Source organism: Cnephaeus nilssonii (assembly GCF_951640355.1).
Source record: "Cnephaeus nilssonii genome assembly, chromosome: 7".
In the NCBI taxonomy this organism is placed as follows: Eukaryota; Metazoa; Chordata; class Mammalia; order Chiroptera; family Vespertilionidae; genus Cnephaeus; species Cnephaeus nilssonii.
In genome coordinates, this window is record NC_137078.1 from 93,694,353 (window position 1) to 93,700,352 (window position 6,000).

Genomic DNA, 6,000 nt, shown 5'->3' on the forward strand with positions numbered 1-6,000 from the left:
AGGCCCCCATCGTGCCCCAGAGCCCAGCCCAGGTTGGGATCATGAGAGGATCAAAATAGATTCCAGTGGACACCCTCAAACCCTTAGCAGAGATCCAGGGTTGCAACCCACCAGCTCAAAGAACAGTGGAGCCGCAGAAGCATTTTGCTTTTCCCATAGTGGTGTTGTTGTTGTTGTTAATTAGTTACCAACATTTAACAATTGGGAGAGTTCCCATAGAAAGCCAGATTGCTGGCTTCTCTTAACAAATCTGAAGATCTGGTGATGCCAGGCCCCCGTTCCCGCGTGGCCACCCTCTGCAGGCCCCAGGGAGCCTGGCTCCTTACCAGAGCTATGCCCTCCGCTTGCCTCTCTCCCTCCAGGCCTATATAACCCATCTGACTTGGAGGCCTCTCCTCTGAGAATGTGTGTTTTTACTTCACTTTCCACTCTACATTGTACTTTTAGGAGAAAGAAATACATACTTGAGAATAAATAAGCCTGCAGCCCCAACCTACCAGGGTGGCCCTTGCCCCAGGCCAGGCCAAATTCTCCCACATTCTTTTCTTTTCTTTAATCTTTTTTTTTTTTTTCCCAGAGAGGAAAGGAGAGGGAGAGAGAGATAGAAACATCAATGATGAGAGAGAATCATCTATCAGCTGCCTCCTGCACGCCCTACACTGGGGATCGAGCCTACAACCCCGGAATGTGCCCTGGCCAGGAATCAAACCGTGACCTCCTGGTTCATAGGTTGACACTCAACCACTAAGCTACACTGGCCATGGCCTCCTACATTCTTGATCCCCTCGCCATCGCCCTCTCCTGACACACACACACCCCTTCTCTCTCGCCTCCCCGGCTTCACATTTCATGCTCCATAGCACAAATGAATGTGCAAGGGGTTTGGCTGGGCCTTTGCCCATACTGTTCCCTCGGCCGCCATCCCCCAGGCACTGTGGCTAACTGCTCTTTGATGCTCTCAATGTAAATGATGCCTTCTCAAGGATCTCTTTTCTAGTGCCCCCGGATTCGACCCTGGGGCTCCCCCGTGTCCTGTGCTCCCCGCCTCAGTGTGCCCATCCTATCGTGTTGTGCGGTGCATTCGCCCCACGTCTTCCCCCAGCCTGTGCGTCCCGGGAGCTGGGACTCGGCTGTCGTTCTCACTGGAATCCCCAACACTGGGGACAGAGCCCAGTCGAGCATAGGCAGGAGACGAATATTTGCTAAATAGATGAGTTAATGGGTTTCAATAGCCACAAAAGGAACAAAAAGAATTTCTGGGAACATTTCCATGGCCCAGAACATTCCATTAAGCAGTAGGTCCCACGCCCTGAGCGTTCTGGGGAGGACGGGATTCCCTGTGCACGCGTAATCATGAATGACACCGCTGAGCGGGACGGGGGCTCTGCTCCCCCTTGGCCCCTCCGCCGACCTGAGAAAGAGGGAGGGAGTGCAGGTGGTACCTCCCACGGGCCAGAGAGGCCAAGTGACTTGCCCACAGTTGCCCAGCAAGCTGGTGGCAAAGTCAAGATGGAAACCCAGGCCCGGCTGGCGTGGCTCAGTGGTTGAGCATCCACCTATGAACCAGGAGGCCATGGGTTGATTCCCGGTCAGGGCTCCATCCCCAGCGTGGGGCGTGCAGGAGGCAGCCGGTCAATGGTTCTCTCTCGTTGATGTTTCTATCTCCTTCTCCCTTCCAAAAAGTAAAAAAGAAAAAGAAAAGAAAAAGATGGAAACCCAAGGCTCCTTCCTCTGCTTCCCAGCCTGGCCCCCTCCCACTGGCCTGGGTCCATAGAGGTCAAAAAGGAAGTGGCCCTGGCCGGTTTGGCTCAGTGGATAGAGCACCGGCCTGCGGACTCAAGGGTCCCAGGTTCGATTCCGGTCAAGGGCATGTACCTTGGTTGCGGGCACATCCCCAGTGGGGGGTGTGCAGGAGGCAGCTGATCGATGTTTCTCTCTCATCCATGTTTCTAGCTCTCTATTCCTCTCCTTTCCTCTCTGTAAAAAAATCAATAAAAAAAAAAAAAAGGAAGTGGATAGAACAGTGGACTTCCCAAGCCCAGATACCACCCTCACGCGGGCTACAAATGGAGAGCGTGCAGGAAACAGTCAGTCCTCAGTATTTACTGTATCATCAAGGCCACCCTGAGCAGGCTCTCCTCTGAGAGGGGCGGTATCACATTTTGATTATACAGAGTCTGTCTAACCAAGATGAAGCCCTCTTCCCTTGCACTCCTGGCCCTGGTAAGTAGGATGGGCACTTTGAAGGCGGCTGGGATGCCACTGAGCAACCCTCCAAGCCTCTCGGATTCCTCACAACCCAAGACCTGCATTTGCAGGAAGCAAGCCAACGTCAAGGCACAGGTCACAGCTGGAGGTGATTCCAGGGGCTCATGTGGGAGAGAAACATGATTTCTCTGAGCTACTATTTTATGGGCCTTGGTGTCGGGGAGAGGCCAGTCTGAGCATTCATTCTCTTGGGGATGTAGTGTCAGCATTTTCCAAGACAACCATGGGACGGGTGGACAGCACATGCCAGTGGGTTGGACATGGACACAGGACAGGGCTCTGGGCCTGACTGCACATGAGCTCTCTGTAGGAGCTTGAGAACAGCCCTCAACCTCTTTCATTTGGTCCCACTGCCTGTAAAGTGGGAACAATACTCTTTTGCTCTCTTCGAACTCACAAATTTTGAAGGATCAGTTCAGTATAGTTGAATAGAGATTTTTTCAACTTCTCACTGACAAAATTAAATAAATATGCTTTTTGATACTATATTATCATAAACAGTCATAATTATCCTATGTAATAAATAGGTAATATGCAAATTGACCATCATACCTGCACAAGATGGCTGCCTACGACTAGGCCAGCAGGGGGGTTAGTGAGGGATGACCAAACGACTGAACAAGCAGGCTGCATGGGGTGACCAGGCCAGCAGGGGATGGGGAGTTGGGGGTGACCAGGCCAGCATGGGGGCAGTTGGGGGCAACCAGGCTGGCAGGGGGGCAGTTAGGGGCAACCAGGCTGGCAGAGGGGGGCAGTAAGATGCGACCAAGCCAGCGGGGGGGGGGGGGCAGTTAGGGGCGACAAGGCCAGCAGGGGGGGCAGTTGGGGGCAATTAGGCTGGCGGGGAGGGGGTAGTTAGGGGCGATCAGGCCGGCACACAGAGGCAGTGAGGGGCGATCAGGCTAGCAGGGGCGGGCAGTTAGGGGCAACCAGGCAGGCAGGCAGGTGAGCGATTAGGAGCCAGCAGTCCAGGATTGTGAAAGGGATGTCCGACTGCTGGTTTAGGCCCGATCCCCAGTGTTATAATAATGTTATGGTCATAAGGAAACCCCTCTAATGTATGAAATAATTATTGTGTGAAATGTTTGCTGTGTGGAAACCCCAATACTCTATAACTTCCAAATTGATGAACACCCCACTATCTTGATGTAAAACCCCTGAGCCCTTAAAGTGTAAACGCCCTGCTCCTAGCATAAGGCACACCGTCTGGCCCACACTGATAAGGACCTAAGTTGTTTACTACTGGCTATATAAGCATCGGACCTTTCTTTAGTCGACGTCTCCTGCCTGATAGAGGAGGACTCCATGAGCCCCTGACTGACTGCTCTGCTGTGTGAGCCTGAACCAACTGCGGCTGCCTGTCTGTCTCTGTCTTCGTCGTCTGTCTTTCGGTGTGCATCGCCGGGTGGCCTTTGCCGGAGCCTAGGACCCACTAGGAATAGGTAAATAAACCCTGTGTGATTGCACACTCATTCTGTCTTGTGTGTCATGTGTTCTGGTTCGGCTCAGCTGTCTAGACATTGAAGCACCAGGGGATAGGCCGTTATTGCTGACTCCTGGTCACCTGCGTTTGTCCCACTAAGTCTAGACAGATAATTAATTAATTGAGGCATAATTGGACACCCAGGATCGGGCCTAACACGGCAGTCAGACATCCCCCAAGGGGTCCTGGATTGGAGAGGGTGCAGGCTGGGCTGAGGGGACCCCCACCACCACCACATGCACGAATTTCGTGCACTGGGCCTCTAGTTATTTATGAGAGGCAACCTAGTACAGTCATGGTCAAGAGTTCAAACTCTTGGGATTCTCACTGTTAGGAAGGGAGTTATTAATATGGAAAGGGAGGAGGACAGAATAAACCCTGTGGTGTTGAAAGTATGGTGTGAGTTCATAGCTCTGTCCACCAAGAGGACCTGGGAGCAGGAATATCCCGATAGCAATGAGCACACTTAGCAGCTAGATCACTGTTTCAAAATATCATTCTCCACTAACAGGAACCAGAGCTCCTTGGAGAAATGGCTGATTCCGGGGGAAACAGGTTGAGCCTGAAACACATTGTGCCAGAAATTAATAAATTGCTCAAGCCTGGCCAGCATAGCTCAATGGTTGAGCGTCAACCTATGAACCAGGAGGTCACGGTTCGATTCCCAGTCAGGGCATATGCCTGGGTTGCGGGCTCGATCCCCAGTCTGGGGCATGTGGGAGGCAGGCAATCAATGATTCTCTTTCATCATTGATGTTCCCCTCTCCCTTCCTCTCTGAAAACAATACAAATATATTTAAAATAATAATAATAATAATAAATTGCTCAAGAAGTGATGAGAACATAGCCAAAGGACACAGAGACCAGCTCAAAGAGGCTCTGAATAAGCCAAACTGTGGGCAACTTGAGCATCCAAATAAATAATAATTGTACAAATTTATATTCCATTGAATACAATAGAAAACCAAGAGTCCATACGATGGAAATAAATAAATGCATAAATGGAAAGTTGGGAATGGCTATTTACATAGCCTCAAAGCACTTACCCACAAAATGCTTTCAAATCATAAGGGGAAAAGAGCAGCTCTACAGTAGACACCTCCTCACCCAAGTGATCAAACCAGGTTGGACCAGTTGCGGGATATTTGACAGCACAAAGCTCCTCATGTGATGGGCTGAGAAACACAACCACCTCACTTCATGATACTCCTGCCAAAGACGCACAACTCACACAGTTGTGAGCAAACATCCAACACACCCAACCGGAGGGACATTCCTCTAATTGTCTTCTGAAATGCCAAGGTCACAGAAGTCAAGGAAAGACTGAGGAACTTTTCCAGATTGAAGGAAACTGAACTGACGCAACAGCTACATGCCACAGGTGGTTCTGAACGCCACCCTTTCCTATAGAGGGCTTTTATTGGGACAATGATTTCCTGGTGTTGACGGCGGCATCACGGTTGTGCAGGACCATGTCCTTGTGTGAAGGACATGCACACTAAAGTGTCCAGAGTTAAGAAACATCATCAGTGGTTTCCTCGCCTCAGAAGGAAAACGCCCTACTGGTAACTTTTCTGTGAGTTTGAAGCTATTTCTAAAGCCAGGTGCCTGTGCTGATCTAGAACAAGTTGTTTAATGCTCTGAGCCTCAGTTGATCACCTGTATAGCAGTAGTGGGTGAAAGTAACAATACCCACTTCATACGGGTTGTTTAGAGAATTAAATGAGATAATATTTGATAGTATTTGGAACAGTACTGGGTTCCTACACATATTTCAACATTTTGAAGAGCTATATAATTTTTCTTTTTCTTCACGCAGTTCCCATCCCCAGGGAAAGGGAAAGGGTATAGAATAAGGTGACACATTCCAGTGCCAAAGGGACCAGGTAGGGGGTAAAAATGGGAGAAGCAGGATGAATGTGTGTGACAACTGACACAGGTTTCAAGATTGGGGACACCACAGGGAGAGGGGACCCCCCCCACACCCGGAGACCTGGAAAGCTCAAGCCCCTAGAAAAGAGGCAGTCACCACCCAATCCTAATAAATGCGGCTCTATGCCCAGTGTCTCCAGAGCTTTCCTTTTCCCCCAAACCAGAAACCCATATTTCTAAGTGAAATCCCCCATTTTTTTTTAAGTCTTGCCTTTTTTTAAACTATCTTTTTATTGATTTCAGAGAGGGAGAGATAGAAACATCAATGATAAGAGAGAACTATAATCCATCGGCTGCCTCCTGCACGCCCCCTACTG

General features: G+C 50.0%; 1 protein-coding gene across 6 annotated transcripts in view; it reads right to left on the reverse strand.

The window, feature by feature from the left end:
• Positions 1–4,960, reverse strand: part of ARHGEF10L (Rho guanine nucleotide exchange factor 10 like) — a 137,961-nt gene extending 133,001 nt beyond the window's left edge. For all 6 annotated transcript variants that reach the window (XR_013813741.1, XR_013813742.1, XR_013813743.1 and 3 more), the window contains exon 1: positions 4,798–4,960. The gene's annotated coding sequence lies outside the window, so the exon portion shown is untranslated. The remainder of the gene's footprint in view (positions 1–4,797) is intronic.
• Positions 4,961–6,000: the final 1,040 nt, after the last annotated feature.